This window comes from Mastigoproctus giganteus, chromosome 11 (assembly GCF_048544385.1).
Source record: "Mastigoproctus giganteus isolate SK-2022 chromosome 11, ASM4854438v1, whole genome shotgun sequence".
Classification (NCBI taxonomy): Eukaryota; Metazoa; Arthropoda; class Arachnida; order Uropygi; family Thelyphonidae; genus Mastigoproctus; species Mastigoproctus giganteus.
The window spans coordinates 20,894,052-20,914,107 of NC_143585.1; the positions used below are offsets into that span (position 1 = coordinate 20,894,052).

At 39.7% G+C, this 20,056-nt stretch overlaps 1 protein-coding gene across 1 annotated transcript in view; it reads left to right on the forward strand.

The window, feature by feature from the left end:
* The window catches only part of LOC150077761 (diacylglycerol kinase theta-like), a 517,440-nt gene that overhangs the window by 326,657 nt on the left and 170,727 nt on the right, over window positions 1–20,056 (forward strand). The gene's annotated exons all lie outside the window — the stretch shown is intronic.

Genomic DNA, 20,056 nt, shown 5'->3' on the forward strand with positions numbered 1-20,056 from the left:
TCGCCTTTAGCCAGCGGGCAGTTGGTTTGTGGAATAGACTTCCATCGCTTGTTGTTGAAGTTGATAGCCTAAACAAATTTAAGGCTCAGCTGGACAGGTATTTCGAACGAATTGAGGAGTGAAATGGGAGTAGTGGTTTTTTTTTTTTTTTTTTTTGGCTGATGCTGAATAAGCTTGCTTTCTTGCATCATATGCCTCTACTAATGCTAAAATAGCTCTTATGCCTCGGTTATCCACTCTCACTAATCAGTAGCATGTCAAACGGAAGTGTCACTCTCTCCAGATAAATCGATTGCAGACTGGGCTCGATCAGTTCTATCGACCCAGCCTACATCAAAACCAAACACAGTAGATCAGAGTATGAATACACCTCTTACGGTTCCAAACCAGATCATAACCCAAGGTAAAGTTACAGAAAAACTGCAAAAATCGGATCCTGTTGAGGTTAATCAACCATCCTCAACAAGGATGGATACCGATGATATGACCACCCAAGACCTTCTTGAATTACATGCAGATGGTGAAATGGAAGATAACAATGATTCAACACGCCCCAACTTTCCCAGAAAAGAAAAACCTAAGCTAGATCGTCACAAACAACCCATTTATAAAAAACAGTCAGATTCATCTTCCTCTTACAAATCCAAGTAATGGAACAGATCATCCAGTGGAACTGTAGAGGCCTTCGCAGTAACATTGATGATGTCCATGAATTAATTCAACACTACAGACCTCTTGCAATGTGCTTGCAGGAAACAAATTTGACACTTCAGATATCAATCAAAATCAAAAATTATACCATGTTCAGACAAGACAGAGGTGGCCCTAACAGTGCTCATGGAGGAGTAGCTATACTCGTGGATTCAAGAATCCCCTCCAGACGCATCAGTTTACAAACCGCTTTAGAAGCTGTTGCCACTCGCGTTGTAAATGGTATTACACTGACACTAGTTTCAATCTATCTTCCGCCAAATCATCAATATACTATTCAGGAAATCGAAGATCTTGTTTTGCAGTTACCATCTCCATTTTGTATACTAGGAGACTTTAATGCTCACCACCCAATATGGGGTTCCCCTATATCAGACAGACGAGGGAAGCTTATAGAAATGTTGATAGACAGGCTGAATTTAACTTTACTAAATACTGGCACTCCCACGTATATTCATCTCCCTACAGGTTCAACATCTGCAATAGACCTTTCCATTTGTTCCCCAATCCTCTTTCCAAGTATAGACTGGATAACTCTAAGTGATCCTTATAGCAGTGACCATTATCCGATAATCTGCAAAATTCAAACATCTTGTTCCTTCCCAACAGAAAATACAATTAAATGGAAATTTTCAAGAGCTGATTGGACAAAATACAGAACGCACATATCATTTGACAACCGCATCATTCAGTCCTCTCCCATCGACAGTGTTACTGAGCACATCACCAATCAAATTCTGACAGCCGCATCCGCTACCATTCCACAATATCAAGTAAGAAATAGACGAAAAGCAAATTACTGGTGGAATGAAGACTGTAATCATTGCGAAAAAAGAGAAAAATAAAGCGTGGAACCTTTTCCGCAAACACCCAACCACCTCCAATCTCATTAGTTATAAACGTCTTAGAGCAAAAGCCTGTTTCATCAGACGTAAAGTGAAAAAAGAAAATTGGATTAAATTTGCTTCATCAGTAAATAAAAATACCGATACCAGATTAATCTGGAGAAAAATAAAATGTTTAAACAGCAAATTCCCTCCTTTATCCACCCCACTACTGAACTGGAATGGACAGGAGCTTACTACTCCTACAAAAATAGCAAATGCACTGGGGATCGTATTTTCTCAGTTGTCCTCTTCTACTGCCTATGATCAAACATTTCAAAAACTTAAAACAGTTGCAGAGAAATCCAGACTAAATTTCACTGGAAATTCTGCCTTATATTATAATAAACCATTTACCATGCTTGAGCTGCAACAATCCCTTAACAACTCAAGAAACAGTGCTGCTGGCCCAGATGGGATATATTATGTAATGCTGCGAAATTTGGATCAGAGCTCACTCTCCTTACTGCTCCTATATTAAAATGAAAATTGTTTTGTTACATTAATTTTATCTTATCTTGTTAGCTCTTTGCAGAAGGTAAGATAAAATTAATGTAACAAAACAATTTTCATTTTAATGAAATTAAAGGAATTTATACTCCTTAACTAAATTCAGGTTATGTAGATTGGCATTTTACTCCTAGTGGTGGTACCTCATTATTATTATTATTATTATTATTATTATGATGCAAGGAGGCCTGAGACTTATGCTGCACCAGCCAAAAAAAAAAAAAAAAAAACATTTCCTGCATTACCCTGAGAGAGAGAGAGAGAGAGAGAGGGGGAGGGAGGGAGTCAGTCAGAAGTAGAAAGGACTCACCAAGAAAGAGAATGATGATGATATCCAGCTCAGGACCCTGGGTGTGCCAAGCCCATACTCACCAGATGTGAGCCCCTGGGGTTATTTTTGATGAACATTAATTGTGGCATGGAAGAAAAAGTACCTTATGCATCACTTTTTATGTGTGAAGTGATGAAGATAGTAGTTATATGATCCTAAAGGATGATTTACATTTCTTAGACAGTTATATTTTAACATCATGAAAATGCTGGCAGAAATTCAAAAATAAAATATAAGTATGCGAATTTAAAACACTTCTTCATGGATTTATAAGTAAATTATGCTATTTCAAGCTGTAGTTTATCAGATAAACATTCACACAATATCACTAGGACTTTAAATGGTAAGTTTTAGCAATATTTAACATTGCAGACAACACTTAGCATCAGTGAGACTTTCATTATGAATTCATTTTGAAACACGTATACCCAGTGAGACAGCACCAATGAGACTTTCAGTTTTAATGGATTAAGGTATAGTATTTACATACCATTTTCTAACACCTTGTACACAATTTTGTTACTTCATGATGCTTAATCCCACTACACAATTTAGATCTTGACATTTTCTCTTTGGCAAAGTTTCAAATAACCTTTATTATGACCCCAGTGATAGTGTTGATTGTGGTGGAAAGCTTTTTAGGTGAATTTGTGATCTTGATTCAAGTCCAAAGCCAAGCATTTATGAAACATCCATCTTATTCCATTTGATTTCCAGTAACTTTTAAAATAATAGAAAATGTTAGGAAATTATATGCCAACCATAATGGTAGTATACGAGAATTTCTACTTTGAAACTTTTTATTGTAATTGTATTGTAATATAATGCTGTGTGCTCACACCAAAGCAATACTTTACCATTAGCATTAGTAAAGGCATATGATGCAAGAAAGCAAGCTTATATAGCATCAGCCAAAAAAAAAAAAAATCCCCATCTCATTTCACCCATTCACTTTCTCCAGATGTTTGTCTAGTTCTGTCTTGAATCTGTTTAAGCTATCAACTTCTACAACAACAGATGGAAGTTTGTTCCAGCAATTAACCACCCGCTGGCTAAAGGCAAACTTCCGCACATCTATCCTGCAACTGTTTTTCCCCAATTTGAATTTATGCCCTCTAAGGCAATTATTCTGAGCAAGAGGAAGAATCCCATCAGCATTGAGCATGCTCAAATCATTTAAGGCTTTATACAACTTAATCAGATCACCTCGCAGTTGCATAGTCTCCAGACACTGTAATTTTCAAAAATTTAGCCTTTCTTCGTAAGAGCAATCCTTTGTTCCATTCACTAATCTTGTTGCTCTTCTCTGTACTTGTTCCAGCAGCTCTACATCCTTTTTTAATTGATGCCTCCACACCTGTATATAGTACTCAAGGTGTTGTCTGACCATTACCTTATACAAGGGGATAATCACCTCCTTATTACTGCTAGAAAAATTCCTGTATATCATTGACAAGACACCATGAGCTACTCTTGCAGACTGTCTGCACTGCTCAGAAAACTTCATATCTGCCTGCACAATTGCCCCCATGTCCTTTTCATTCTCTACCACTGTCAGTGTAGTACCACACAGTTGATAATGTTTCTCTGGCGTTACTGCTTCCCATATGCAGTACTTTACATTTGCCAATGTTAAACTTCATTTGCCACTTCTCAGCACATCTGCTCAACTTATCTAGATTCTGTTACTGCAGCGTACTGTCAGTGTCATTAACAACCCTGCTGACCTTTGTATCATATGCAAACTTGGACATTAAGCATGATATACTGTCATCAATATCATTAATAAATACAGAAAACAATAATGGACCCAACACTGAATCCCATGGGACTCCACTAATAACATTAGTCCACGAAGAGCAGTGTCCATTGATTACTACTCTCTGTCTTCTCCCACTCAACCATCCCTTTATCCATAGCAGCAATGCCCCACTGCTTCAATTTGTTCCCTGGCCACAGTGGTATTCCAGGAAATGAATGTGCAGATGATGCTGCAAAGCATCCTTCCAATATAGCCTCAACAAATGATCTAGTCCCATATCCTGATTATAGACACAAAATACAGAGAACATGCATGGAACAATGGACACTTCTGTGGAAAATGCAAACAAATAACAAGCTATTTCAAATAAAACCCGAACCACAATTATGGACTTCTAGCCTTCGTAAAAATAGAAAAGAAATAACCTTAGCCAGAATCCGAATAGGTCACACTCACCTCACCCATCTATATCTGCTTACAGGGAATGATCCTCCTCAGTGTGCGCACTGCTCGCAACCACTTACAGTAAAACATATACTCCTCGAATGTAGCTTGTTTAACAACGCCCTACGAATGGCTTTTAGTTTCATCTCAGATCTGCAACAACCTATGTCTCTCAATAGCATCATAGGTAAAGAAGCAAATCTCTCTGAATTCTTTCTCTATTTAAAACAAATTCAAATGTATGATTGTTTATAACTGCTATACAAGCAGTTCCTGTATGTAAAGTTAATTGATTTGGGAGGTGCAATATGGCCTAAGTTGCCCTTGCACTGAAAACACCACCACAACAACAACAGCTCCAATTTATGTAGCAGTCTTCTATGTGCAAAAGTATCAAAAGCCTTTCTAAGATCTAAATATATGAAATCAAAATTATTCTTTGCATCCAATTCCTTTGTGACCACATCATAGTCCAATCAAATTGGCCAGAAAAGACTTCCCCTTAACAAATCCATGCTGTGTCCGAGCTATAACTCAAGTCTTGTCTATATGATCCTGCAGTGCTTTTTTAACCTGTGTCTCCATTAATTTCACTGGTACAGAAGTTAAACTAACAGGTCTGTAATTACTTGTAGCCCTTTGATCCTCCTTTGTGAACTGGGGACGCATTTGCACATCTCCAGTCCACGGGTACCTCCCCTGAGGCCAAAGTAGCTCTCATAATTATGGCTAAGGGTTTGCTTACCTTCCATCCTGCCTCCTTTAATATAACTGGATAGATCCTATCCACCCCAGGTGCCTTATGTTTATCTTCAACAATTTCTCCTCCACTTTGCTCTCAGTTATTACCAAATAATCTAGCTTACTGCCAGCGTTTAATTCACCTCTGGCACCCCCTCAAGGAATAACACCTCTTGTAAATGTAGAGGCAAAATACTCATTTAGTTTCTTAGCTACCTGATCAGGATCATCAACAGTTGAACCATCGATATGAAGTGGACCAATCTGATTCATTCCCTTCCTTCTAGAGTTTACATAAGTAAAGAACTTTTTGCTGTTTTTCTTTGCATCCTTTGCCAAAGATTTCTCGTAATCCCTATCCTCCTTTTGACTTTGTTACAGACTAGCTTATATCTGGTCTGTAACCAAGTCACAAAGGCGGTTAGGCAAGCATGCTGAAGGCATGTATTTTATGCAAAAGATTCCATGAAACTTGGCATACATTAAGAAAAATCTCTGTACAGGTCATAACCTCTTATAAGTGGTTATGACCGTCACATATAGGGAAGATGATGGTGGGGGAAAGATACTGAGAAAGACAAGAATAGAAATGTTTTATGGAATCTTTTATGCAAAAGATTCCATGAAGATTAATGTGGTGCATTACATTTTTCTCCCATGCCACCACTTCTAGATTAAGTTTTCTGTTTGTTTTTGCAAATTTAAATTTCCTGACTTGTGAAGAAATATTAATTTCACTATAATTAATTAAAAAAAAACATTTAAAAATTAAAAAAACATCATATGAGTTGCTGCAGTAACCAGCAATTTTACACAAAGCAAATTGCAGTTATGTTTTTTCAGTATTTTCAAAAATCAGAATTCATCTACGGCAACAAGTTGATAGCCTAAACAAATTTAAAGCTCAACTGGACAGGTATTTCGAACGAACGGAGGGGTAAAACGGAAGTGGTTTTTTTTTTTTTTTTTTTTGGCTGATGCTGAATAAGCTTGCTTTCTTGCATCATATGCCTCTACTAATGCTATATTTCAATCGAATTTTTTCCGAACATACCTTCCCAAGTTCCTGGGGTCATTCCTATGTACTAGCAATTGCAAAGCCTGGTAAAGATCATTCTGTTCCGCAAAATTACAGACCGATATCCCTTACCAGCTGTCTAAGCAAAACCCTAGAGAAAATGTTACATCGCCGTCTCACTTGGTTCCTGGAGTCCCAAAACTTGATTAAAAACAACCAATTTGGATTCCGGAAAATCGATCTTCATTGGATCTCATGATCAAAACCGCGACAAACATTAGAAATGCTTTCATCAAGAAGGAACATCTCGTCATGGGCTGTCTTGACGTTGAGAAAGCCTTTGACACTACTTGGCGATTCGGCCTCTTAAAAGATCTGCATTCCCTTGGCCTGAGAGGTAATTTACCATACTTTATTAAAAACTTTCTTCATCGGAGATCCTTTCAAGTTCGTTACCGGGGTACCCTCTCTAAGGTCTTTACCCAAGAAGAAGGAATTCCGCAAGGGTCGGTCCTCAGTGCCACTTTATTTTCAATGAGAATGAACCATATAATTGAACTCATTCCGAAAACTGTAGATTCGTACCTTTTCGCAGATGATCTCTCAATATCCTGCCATTCTCAAAACATGCATTATATTGAACGCCAGCTACAAATATCAATTAATCGCATCCTGACATGGATGACACAAAATGGTTATAGACTGTCCATCCAGAAATCCGCTGCCATACACTTCTGTAACAGACGCAATATGCATCCTGAGCCCGAGCTCCACTTGAATAACCATCCTCTTCCAATAGCTAATTGTGTTCGCCTACTAGGATTATTTTTCGACAGCAAGTTAAACTTCCAAAAACACGTTGAGTATCTCCGGACAAACTGTCAAAAGAAACTGAACATACTCAGAGTTTTATCAGCGACAACATGGGGAGCAGATCGTTACACCCTTCTTCACCTATACAGAACGATAATTAGATCACGCCTGGACTACGGGGCGCCTGTTTTTGATTCTGCTAGGGAGAGTGTTTTATCTCGCCTCAATCCAATTCAACATTCAGCTCTTAGAACAGCATTAGGTGTTTTCAGAACATCTCCAGTGCAAAGTTTATATATTGAAGCCCATGAACCTCCTCTAAATATCAGGAGAAAGATGTTGCTGTTAAACTATGCAATCAAGATCCAAAGCCAGGTTACCCATCCTAATTGGTCAATACTTCATGATCCGCTGTATATGACCCTGTATAGAAACAAACCACAGACAGTTCGGCCTGCTGGTATTAGGCTAAAACATCTAACAGAAGATTGGGATATACACTTCGATAAAATCTTGCGAGATCCTGTAGATCCTGACCCTCCATGGTCCGCCATCATGCCATGTTGTGACAAGTATTTCCATCAGTGGGGTAAACACTCTCTATCAGACCTTACCGTCCGACAGCTTCACATTGAACATACTCAACATTATCCCGACTTCGCAAAAATATATACAGATGGATCGAAGTCTGATAGTGGATCAGGTGCAGCAGTGGTACTCCCTGATATCATCATTTCTCAATCTCTTCCGACAGAGTGTAGCAGCTACACAACTGAACTGTATGCCATCAAGCTTGCATTAGAAAATATCTTCCATAAGTCAATTCAAAAGAGCATAATATACACAGACTCGCAAGGTTCCGTATTAGCATTACAAAACAATTCCCCGCCTACTCACCCGTTATTAAAGCTCATCAAAACACAGTTGATACGTCTTAGAGAGCATGATCAAAAGGTTATCTTCTGCTGGATCCCAGGCCATACCGGAATACCAGGGAATGAAATTGCAGATGACGCTGCCAAAAATCCATCCAGCCCAGCCCCAACAAATTCGCTAGTACCCGTCACAGATTATAAAATGAAAATACAAAGAATATGTAAAGATCAGTGGACTCTTCAGTGGCAAACACAATCCCATAATAAACTACACCAAATAAAACCCTCACCAAAATTATGGGCTTCCAGCTCTACTGAAAACAGACAAGAAGAAGTAATTTTAGCCAGAGCCAGAATCGGCCATACTCATTTAACCCATCTGTTTCTTTTGTCAGGAAATGATCCTCCCCAGTGTAATCATTGTCATACACCACTCACAGTCAAACACATACTTCTGGACTGTACTCTATATAATAATGCTCGACTAATGTCTTTCAATTCTCTGTCAAATTTAAAGGAACCTTTGTCACTTAGCCATATCATAGGCGAAAATTCAAATCTTGCAGAATTCTTCTCCTTCCTAAAACGAATAGGATTGTATAACCGTATTTAACTTCTTCTAAATCAACAAACACAGACAGTATGCACCACTTCCATAAGTGCAATATGGCCTAAGTAGCCATTGCACTTTAAACCCAAACAACAACAACAACTTTGTTGGATTAAAGCGTAGCTGCCATTTTTCTGACCATTCCTGAAGGCTATCTAGGTCTCTCTGAAGAAGCTCAGCTTGACAGTGATCATTAACTACTCTACCAATTTTAACATCATTTGCAAATTTAGGCATCACGTCCTCTATCCCTTCATCAATGTCATTTATGAAAATTAACAGGTTGTGTGACCTGCCAACCAGATAAAAATGCATTTCTCAAAAAGCACATTGTGAATATCATTGATAACAAAAATAAGAATAGGTATGCCTTACTTATAGCAGACCTCTGCTGACCAGAACATAATGATTAATTAGTTAAATATCTTCCCTGATGTCTGACTAAAACTTTATAAGCATATTGTTGTCAAGGACAATGACAGAAGCATGATTTTAAAACAGCACACATTTATCTATTTGTGGTCACACCAATTTCTCATCAGAGTGTAATTGAAATGCTACTTTCACATAAGCACACACAACTTTTAATACGAAAAAAATGAGTAGGAGACAGTTATAGAGTTTTTATTTATTCTTATGTGTAACCTTTCTGTGATTAATGATTTGCAATAATTAATTTGCTAATCTAATTTTGAAATTTGATCAAACTGGAAGGAATGTCAGAGGGAGGCAGTACACTGTGAGGTCCAAGGTACTGGTACACTCAGCATTTTATCAAGTAATGGGTCAACAGAATTGTACCTCCTTACATCACACTAACCCCAGATAAAAGGAAATGCAACCCAAGCTCCACATGATATACAACTGGGGTGGGCAGCCTTTTTAAATGGCAGGCCAAATTAAATATGCCGCTTCCATAGCCAGATGGGCAGGAGCAGCAGTGTAGTACACGCTTCTTTATTAGACCAGGGTTCAAGCCTTTGACCGCCAAATACGGAGGATGCGGAAAGGTCAAGGAATGACCACCGCATATCCCCGGAGCAATATGGCCTTAGTTGCTAATGCTCCTAAAAACCAAATAACAAACAAACAAATTAAATATCTTTGAGGCACATGTGGGCCAAATGTTTTTTTTTTAGATTTCCACGATTTTTAAGATTATTAAAATGGTGTGTAATGGAAAAAATCGTCATAAACAGTTTTATGTTATTTATTGAATTATTTATACATACTCGTACATATAATTAATTTTATTAATAACAAAAATGAAATAAAAAATTACAACAATACAATTATAATAGCAAATTAAAATACAATTCCAGTAACAAAAATTTTAATATTTTATTTTTATATTTAATAAGAGATCTGATACTGTTTATTTTTTATCAGTGAATTGATATTTGCCATAGCAATGCACAGAGTATTTTCAAAATTTATATCAGAAATTCAGGACATGTACTTGGATTTTATAAATTTCATTTTTGAAAAAAATTGCTCACATCTGTATGTGCATCCAATTAATGACAGAATTTTCTTTGTGTTATCTATCACCTGTGGAAATTCTTCTTGGTTCAAATTTTTATAAAATTTGTGTTGAGATAATTCCAAAAATTTAATTTTCTTTGGGTTGGCCGGCTATTATATACAGGGTGTCTCAAAAATATTGGTACAAACCTTTAGGGGAGGTAGGTAACATCTAAAGGAATGTGAATCGCATAGACATTAATTACTTAAAAGGGGTGTAATTCCTTACACCCCTTTCATAGACTGCGCAGTTCATCAGTTCGCGAGAGGGAAAATTTCTGTTTTTTTTTTTTTTTTTTTATGTGAACCCCAAACACGAGAGGTATTAGAACCTATAGTACTTAGTATCGTGCTTGGGTTGGAGGTTGAGAAGACGAAAGAAGATATTTGTTGACATTAGACTTGAACTTCTGTAGATTGTAATTTTCAGGAAATACGTATGAAGGAAGGTTGTTCCAGAAAACGACAGTTGAATGAATAAATGAGGAAGATGAAAAGTTGGTTTTGTGTGTTTTGAAGTTGGACAGTAAATGGATGTTGGCTGTTGGCGGCACGTGTTCGGACTGTTTTGAAAGAGAGAGCAGGAATTATAAAAGACAATTCAGAAGAACAGTGCCCATGGAAGTATTTGTAGAGGCATGCAGCAGAAACAGTGCGTCTATGAGAGAGCGAGTGGAGAGACTCTGTTAGAGATGAATCATTAATTAACCTAACTGCCCTCTTCTGAATGGAATCAAGAAGCCTGAGAGAGGTTTTGGGGGCACCACCCCAGATGTGGGAACAATATTCCATGGCAGGGCGGATTTGCGATTTATACAGAGTGAGCAGCTGTTTGGAAGAAAAGTAACGCCGAGAGCGAAAGAGAAAACCAAGTTTTTTAGATGCAGAGGAAGCAATATTTGTAATGTGCTTGTGCCAAGAGAGATTAGAAGTCAGGGTAATCCCCAAAAGAGATATATCCTTTTGCCTAGAAATCGGAGTGTCACTAAACATAAGCATAGGAGCAGAAGAATCCTTTTTGCGAGATATAAGACAAGACTGAGTTTTAGAAGGGTTGTAATCAACTAAGTTGTCTTTGCCCCACTGGAGAATTACCTGAAGATCGGCATTTAAGGAATTGGTAGCAGATTTTCGAGAAGTTGAAGTGGATTGAGCAGGACAAGGTTTCTCAAAATGGAAAGTTGAATGCAATGTGCTATCATCGGCAAAACTATGGATAGGATTTCCAGTCAATGGAAGAATGTCATTGATATACAAGAGGAAAAGAGTGGGGGAAAGAACTGAACCTCGGAGGGACACAGGCATTAGTGGAGAAGTTAGAAAACAGAGAACCATCTACCATCACCCTCAGTGAGCGATCAGAGAGAAAACTGGATAACCAATTACTAAAAACAGTTGGCAAACAGATGGAAGCTTGTTTAGAAGGCTTTCATGCCAAACACGATCAAAAGCCTTTGAGATGTCAAGAGCAACTACTTGTGTTTCACCGAATCTTTCCATTGAATTAGTCCATAAATGGGTAACATAAGCCACAATATCACCAGTGGATCGACACTGACAGAATCCATACTGGTGATCGTTGATCAGACAGAAGGTTTTTGGTAGTTTAAGAGTTGGCGGTTAATTGATTTCTCCATTACTTTAGAAAGAGTAGAAGTAATTGCAATGGGACGATAATTGGATGGGAGGGATTTGTCACCCTTTTCAGGAACTGGCTGGATATGAGCAAATTTCCAAGCAGAAGGAAAAACACCTTTGGAATAAGAAAGCGAAAAAAGGCAGCAAAGAATAGGAGTAAGTTCAGGAGCACAGGTTTTGAGAACAAGCGGAGAAATACCATCAGGACCTGGTGCTTTCTTAGCATCAAGATTCATCAAAATCCTTCTGATATCCTTTTGACAGAAGACCGCAGGAGGCATTGAATGGAGCGTGCTGGGAATGGTGGGAGGTGTTTTACCAAGATCATTAATACATGAGCTGTAAGAAAAATGGGATGCTAGCAGGTCAGCTTTATCCTTGGCTGAAGTGACAACAGAACCATCTGGTTTGGACAGAGGTGGGAGCAGAGATGGGCAAAAGTTGCGGCCAATAGCTTTGGCAAGGGACCAGAATGCTCGGCTACCATTAGGGCAAGAAGCAAGTTTTCTACTCTTAGCCTGTTCAAACTCTAGTTTGGACTGATTAATAACTGCTTTACAATTGTTGCGAGCTTTGGTGTAAGCAGAAAATGAAACTGAAGAATTAGAAACAAGCCAATTACGATATGCAACATTCTTCTCTTGCATAGCCTTAGCACATTTATTGGAAAACCAAGGTTTAGATAAAGGACGAGATTTTAAAGTGGAATGTTGGATAAAGGATTCCATTCCTGCAAGAATAATTTCACTGACACGATCTGAGTAAACGTTGACATCAGAAGTTTTGAAACAGTAATCTGATCAAGTAAAAGAAGAAAAGAAGTCTCGCGGGTCATTCCATTTTGAATTCTTGTTATGCCAAACAACACGAGTTTGGGAATAGCCATGAGATAATGGTTCCATTGGAGAAGAGACAATAACCAAGTTGTGATCTGAAGTGCCTAAAGGACCTCTCACTTCGACCGTGTACTTAGAAGGATTGTTTGTGAGAAAAAGATCAAGCGTATTGGCTGTATGATTAGGATTGTCTGGTATTCTTGTAGGTAAATGAACAATCTGTGCTTGGTCATTAGTAATTGCAAAAGCCTCAGCATCTCGACCTGCTGGGTCGGTGTGACTAGAAAACGGATGCCAGCTGGAGTTGTGAACATTAAAATCACCAAGGAAAATTACCTCACTGTTAGGAAAGTTGGACAGGTTTCTCCTGTCAAGTTGCAAAGAGAGGAAGTCAAAGAGCTCCAAGTGATTGGCGGAGTTGGGAGAATGGTAGAGACAACAGATGAATTTGACACAATGAGGTAGAGAGATTAAGCTAGAGAAGATCAAAGAGAGGAGATTCCAAAATGCCAAGTCTCTGACGGGGAATATCAGAACGGACGTATGCACAAGTACCACCTTTGAGGCGAAAGGAATCATACAGTGAATAATTTGGGCATCTGAGATGAGCAGCAGTTGAATCAACCGATAACTGAGATTCTGTCAGAAAAAGCACATCTGGTTTGGCAGACTGCAAGTGGAAATGGACATTGTTGAGATTAGAATTGAGACCATGTATATTTGAGAAATGAATTAGGAAGTCCTTGGGAGGTTTAAATCTTTTCGCAGATTAGCTTGCTCTATTAGTTTGACAATTCATGGTGTATTCAATAGTAAGAAAAAGTGGGTGGGACATGCTGTATGAAGTAATGAAATTTTTGGATATGGCGTACATGTGGTAAGAATATACCCAGATCCTTGACATAACGTGGCCTCGACAATGCTCCCCGCATACACACTACTTGGACTCCCTCCAGTCACTATCTGGCAGAGTAGAGGTAGCAAGATTATACACTAGCTGATCCGGAAGCCTTCTAGAGAGTTACCAATAGGTCCGGTCCGGTGTACTAACTAGCGGCCGGCCTGCGAACACCGTTTTAGAGCTGTACCCTCGAAATGTAAGGAATATTGGATCTCGCCACGACGTTCATCATAACCTCAAAAGTCATCAATCATACTGCATGATGGAAGAGATAAGGAAGGGTTGACCGGAACTTAGCTAAAGTTGGGTTCCACATGACTAAACATGGGTTTCACCACTTCAAGCCTCCAATAAGCAAAGTGATGGTATTTCACTGGTTGATGAGAGTCATCTACCACCTAGTACTGCCTGGTAACATAGAGGGGCGGTGTTCCTCCATGTGGTGTGGGCGCCACACCTCGACCCCTGCTTACGTTGATTCACACCTGGGTGGTCACCCACCATGTACTTGTGCATGGAGGTTATACCCAGGATTACTAACAGTCCAACCATCGTGAAGGTGCAAGCAGAGGATTTGGCTGTTACAGACCGTCCGGACTTCGCCGAAATTGGGTCCACTTGACTTGAGTGTCACCCAAATATCAGTTCCATCAGTGTTTTAGACTCCCAGGTAGCAAGTACAGCTTGTCTGGCATATCTGAGAGAATGTCTGTGACAGACTCAAGGACCAAGGTTTACTCATTCAAGCAGTAGTCGCCGCACGAAGAGCATGCATCCATATATGAACTGTGAACTGGCAGACATGCAGCAATGGACGAGCCGCTCAACGAATTTATGAAGAACGCTTCCCAGACAGACATGTACCGGACCACCAATTGTTTGCGCATGTGCATCAAAATTTGTGCGATTATGGTCATTTAGAGGTAACCGGAGTAGTGTGGGCAGACCACATTCGACGCGAACTCCCACCGTGGAAGAAAGTGTGTTGAATGCCATCCAGAATAATCCTACTACCAGCACATGTGCCATTGCCTCTGCCTTAGGAGTGTCTCGTTGCAGTGTACAGTGTGTCTGGCACAACAAATCCTCACACCCCTTTCATCTCCAAAGGGTTCAGTTACGGTTCCCCCAAGATCATCTGCACAAAAGCCACACTGCACGTGTGGCTTTTGTGCAGTGGTTTCTCCAAGGTGTTCAAGACTTGAATTTTCCAGCCTATGTTTTGGTCACGGATGAGGCTTATTTCACTCAGGAAGGCTTATTCAATCAGCACAATGCTCATGTGTGGGCTCACGACAACCCACACAGTGTGTGCCCCCATGCGGCACAACATCGCTTCGCAATAAATGTGTGGGTAGGTGTAGTCGGTGGCTGCTTAGTCAGCCCATACCTGTTACCATCCCGCATGAACTCCGCTAAATATCGGATCTTTCTTGAACAAGTTCTACCAGGTACTTGACGATGATCCAGCAAATTTGAAATGCAACATTTGGTTTCAACATGACAGGGCGCCTGCCCATTATGGAAGATGTGTTCATGACCATTTGAATAGGCATTTTGGGCATTGATGGATTGGCCGTGGTGGACCCGTTGCCTGACCCCTACACTCACCTGATTTATCTAGCCTTGATTTCTTTCTGTGGGGCCCTCAAATCTATCGTGTATGAATCGCCTGTGGAGACGGAAATGGATCTCGTGGCGAGAACGTCTACGCTGCTGCTACTGTCAAAGAAACTCCAGGTGTGTTCGACCGTGTCCACCAATCCATGCTGTGTCAGTGTCACGCATGCATCGCGTCTCATGCTGGAACCTTCAAGCATCTGTTGCAACATCATGAAATGCATCCATCTCGTACTCCATTGTTAATATTATGTAAAATAAATGTTTGCCACTAATTACTGTCTTGTGTCATTTCTGCTTCTTGTGCCTCTGCTACTGCTTTCCCGTGACGTTTCCGGTTATGGGTTCCTATCCGATTCACATTCCTTTAGATGTTACCTACCTCCATAAACATTTGTACCAATATTTTTGAGACACCCTGTATATTTTGAAAATGATTGCAGGCCAGATTATATATGTCCGCAGGCCAGAGTTGGCCCTTGGGCTGGGGATTCCCTATCCCTGATGTACAATACTGGACATAATTGTATTTCATACAAAGTGTATTTGCTGATGCTATCGAGGCAGAGTTAGGTGAGTTGGAAAACTGCTAGCTTGGGGGCATACACGGTCTAATAGATTAACAGTAGCTGCTGGTAGAGGTGAAAGTGATTCTTGCACTGCTTCTATTGAAATGCAATTGATCAGCAGCCTGGAAAGAAAGGCAATGGGGATTTCCAGAACTTCTGGGAGTCATAGTGGAACAGGCCTAAATGGATGTCAGATGAATTAATGAGGCTTGTGCCAGAGAAGAAAAATGTATGGGATGCATATAAAGTATCAGGTGATACAGAAGAATATGACAGATATAAACTAGTGTGTAATCAAGTCACAAAGGAGGTTAGGCAGGCGAAGGCAGATTATGAGAAATCTTTGGCAAAGGATGCAAAGAAAAAGAGCAAAGAGTTCTTTACTTATGTAAACTCTAGAAGGAAAGGGATGAATCAGATTGGACCACTTAATATAGATGGGTTGACTATTCATGATCATGCTCAGGTAGCTGATAAACCGAATGAGTATTTTGCATCTACATTCACACATGAGGAGTTATTCAATGAGAGGAGTGCAAGATGTTTATCAAAATCTAACAGGGAGCTAAGTAATTTTGTAATAACTGAGAGCAAAGAGGAGGAGAAATTATTGAAGTTAAACATAAAAAAGACACCTGGGGTGGATGGGATCTATCCTGTTATATTAAAGGAGGCAACAAAGGAATTAGCAAACCCTTAGCCATAACTTATCCCCGGGGGCTCACATCTGGTGAGTATGGGCTTGGAACACCCAGGGTCCTGAGCTGGATATCATCATTCTTCTCTTTCTTCGTGATTCCCTTCTACTTTTGACTCTCTCTCTCTCTCTCTCTCTCTCTCAGGGTTACTCGGGAACTTTTTTTTTTTTCCTGGTGCAGCATAAGCCTCAGGCTTCCTTGCATCATGTGGATATTAATAATAATAATAATAATTATAAGAGATTCCTTGTACTCCCGATGGACTGGAGGGGTGCAGATGTATCACCAATTCATGAAGGGTGTTCAAAAGGTGATACAGGTAGTAGTAGTAGTGGCATGTGATGCAAGAAAGCAAGTGTATAAGCTTATGCAACATCAGCCAAAAAAAAAAAAAAAATTTACAAAACAATTCCCTCTAAATGTTTGTCCAGTTCCTTCTTAAATTTATTTAACCTATCAACTTCCACAACGACAGATGGAAGTTTGTTCCAGCAGTTAACCAACTGTTGGCTCTTTAGCCAGCAGTTGGTTAATTGATGGGGCAAATCTCCACAAAGGCAAATTTCTGCACATCTATTCTACATCTGTCTTTTCTTAATTTGAATTTATGCCCCCTTAGGTTCGTAATCTGAACAAGTGGAAGAATCTCATCAGAATTCAGCATGCACAACCGATTCAAAGCCTTATACACCTCAATCAGATCACCTCACAGGTGCTTAGTCTACAGCCACTGCAATTTGCAGAATGTAAGCCTCTCTTGGTAAGAGAATCCCTTCATTCCCCTCACCAATTTTGTTGCCCTTCTCTGTACACACACAAGCAAATTTACATCCTTCCTAAAATGAGGCCTCCAGACCTGTATGCAGTACCCAAGGCATGGCCTGACCATTGCCTTATACAGAGGGACAACCACCTTTTCCCTGTTAGCAAAATTCTTGTTTATCATTGACAAAACCCCATGACCTACCCTGGCATCTTGTGTGCATTGCTCAGAAAACTTCATATCTGACTGCACAATTACTCCCAGGTCTTTCTCATTTTCTACCGCCTTAAGTGTAGTACCTCACAGTTAGTATGTTTCTCTGGGGTTACTTCCACTCATATGCAGTACTCTGCATTTGTCAATGTTAAACTTCAGTTGCCACTTCTCAGCCCATTTGCCCAAATTTTCTAGATCCTGTTGCAGTAGCACACTGCCATTATTGTCATTAACAACCCTGCCAACCTGTGTATCATCTGCAAACTTCGACGCTAAGCGTGATAAACCTTCATCAATATCATTGATAAATATACAAAACTACAATGTACCCAACACCGAACCCTGTGGGACTTCACTAATAACATTAGTCCACAAAGAGCAGCACCCATTGATTACCACCATCTGTCTTCTCCCACTCAACCATCCTTTTATCTGTTGTAGGAACCAGGTTCCTCTGTAGCCAGGTGGGAAGGAGCAGCAGTGCGTAACGCACGCTTCTTGATTAGAATGGGGTTCGAGCCCGTCACCACCAAATATACGGAGGATGCAGAAAGGTCAGGGAATGACCACCGCATATCCCGGAGCAATATGGCCTTAGTTGCTAATGCTCCTAAAAACCAAATGACAAAAAAACAAACTTGTAGCAACTTACCCTTAATACCATTCTGCTCCAATTTTTACAGCAGTCTTCCATGCGCAACAGTGTCAAAAGCTTTCCTGAAATCCAAGTATATGATATCAAAATTATTTTTTGCATCCAGTTCCTTTGTAACCACATAATACCCAATTAAATTTGTCAGACAAGACTTTCCTTTAACAAACCCATGCTGTGTCTGAATTATTGCTGCAGTTTTCTCTAGATGATCTTGCAGTGCATCTTTAACTATAGACCTGTTAGTTCAACTTGTTTTCCATGGAAAATAATGGAATCACTGGTTAAAGAAGCATTGCAGGATCATCTAGACAAGACTGCAGTAATAGTTAAGACACAGCATGGGTTTGTTAAAGGGAAGTCTTGTCTGACCAATTTGATTGGATACCATGATGTAGTCACAAATGAACTGAATGCCAAAAAATAGTTTGATATCATATACTTGGACTTCAGGAAAGCTTTTGATACTGTTGCACATGAAAGACTGCTGTACAAATTGGAGAGGTATGGCATTAAGGGTAAGTTGCTACCATGCATAAAGGGATGGTTGAGTGGGACATGACATAGAGTGGTAATCAATGGTCACTGTTCTTTGTGGACAAATGTTATTAGTGGAGTTCCCCATTGTTGTTTTGTATATTTATCAGTGATATTGATGAAGGTATATCAGGTTTAATGTCCAAGTTTGCAGATGATACAAAGGTTGGCAGGGTTGTTAACGACAGTAAAGACAGTATGATACTCCAACTGGATCTAGATAAGTTGGGCAAATGGACTGAGAAGTGGCAATTGAAGTTTAACATTGACAAATGCAAAGTATTGCATATGAGTAGCAATAACCAAAGAGAAACATCCAGATGGCTGCCAGAGCAGGTCATGGAGTCTTGTCAATGATATGTAGGAATTTTGCTAGCAGGGACAGGGTGGTGATTATCCCATTATACAAGGCAATGGTCAGGCCACACTTAGAGTACTGTGTACAGGTGTGGAAGCCTCATTTTAGAAAGGATGTAGAATTGCTAGAATGCATACAAATAAGGGCAACAAGATTTGTGAGGGGAACAATGATATGCTTTTACCAAAAAAGGCTTAAATGCTGCAAATTGCAGCACCTGGAGAGTAGGCACCTGCTAGGTGATCTGATTGAAGTGTATAAGGCCTTGAATGGGTAAGCCTTGAGTACTGCGTACAGGTCTGGAGTCTCATTTAGGAAGGATGTAGATTTGCTTGAGCGTGTACAGAGAAGGGCAACAAGATTGCTGAGGGGAATGAAAGGATCCTCTTACCAAGAGAGGCCTGAGTTCTGCAAATTGCAGTGGCTGGAGACTAGGCACCTGCATTGTGATCTGATTGAGGTGTATAAGGACTTTAATGGGTTGAGCACGCTGAATTCTGATGGGATCCTTCCACTTGTTCAGATTACGAACGTAAGGGGGCATAAATTCAAATTAAGAAAAGGCAGATGTAGAATAGATGTGCGGAAATTTGCGTTTAGCCAGCGGTTGGTTAATTGCTGGAACAAACTTCCATCTGTCATTGTTGGAAGTTGATAGGTTAAATAAATTTAAGGAGGAACTGGACAGGCATTTGGAGGGAATGGTGTGTTTTTTTTTTTTTGGCTGATGCTGCTTAAGCTCATTCATTTGCTTTCTTGCATCACATGTCACTACTACTCTACTACTAATATCAAGCTGAATGCTGATGGGATTCTTCCTGTTGCTCAGATTAAGAACCTGAGGAGGCACAGTTTCAAATTCAGGAAAGACAGTTTTAAATTAAATGTGCAGAACTTCCCGCTGCCTTTAGCCGGTGGGTATTTGATTGTTGGAACAAACTTCCATCTTTTGTTCTGGAAGTTGATAGCCTAAATAAATTTAAGGCTGAGCTGGACAGGCATTAGGAATGAATGTAAGGGTGAAAAGGGAGTATTTTTTTTTTTT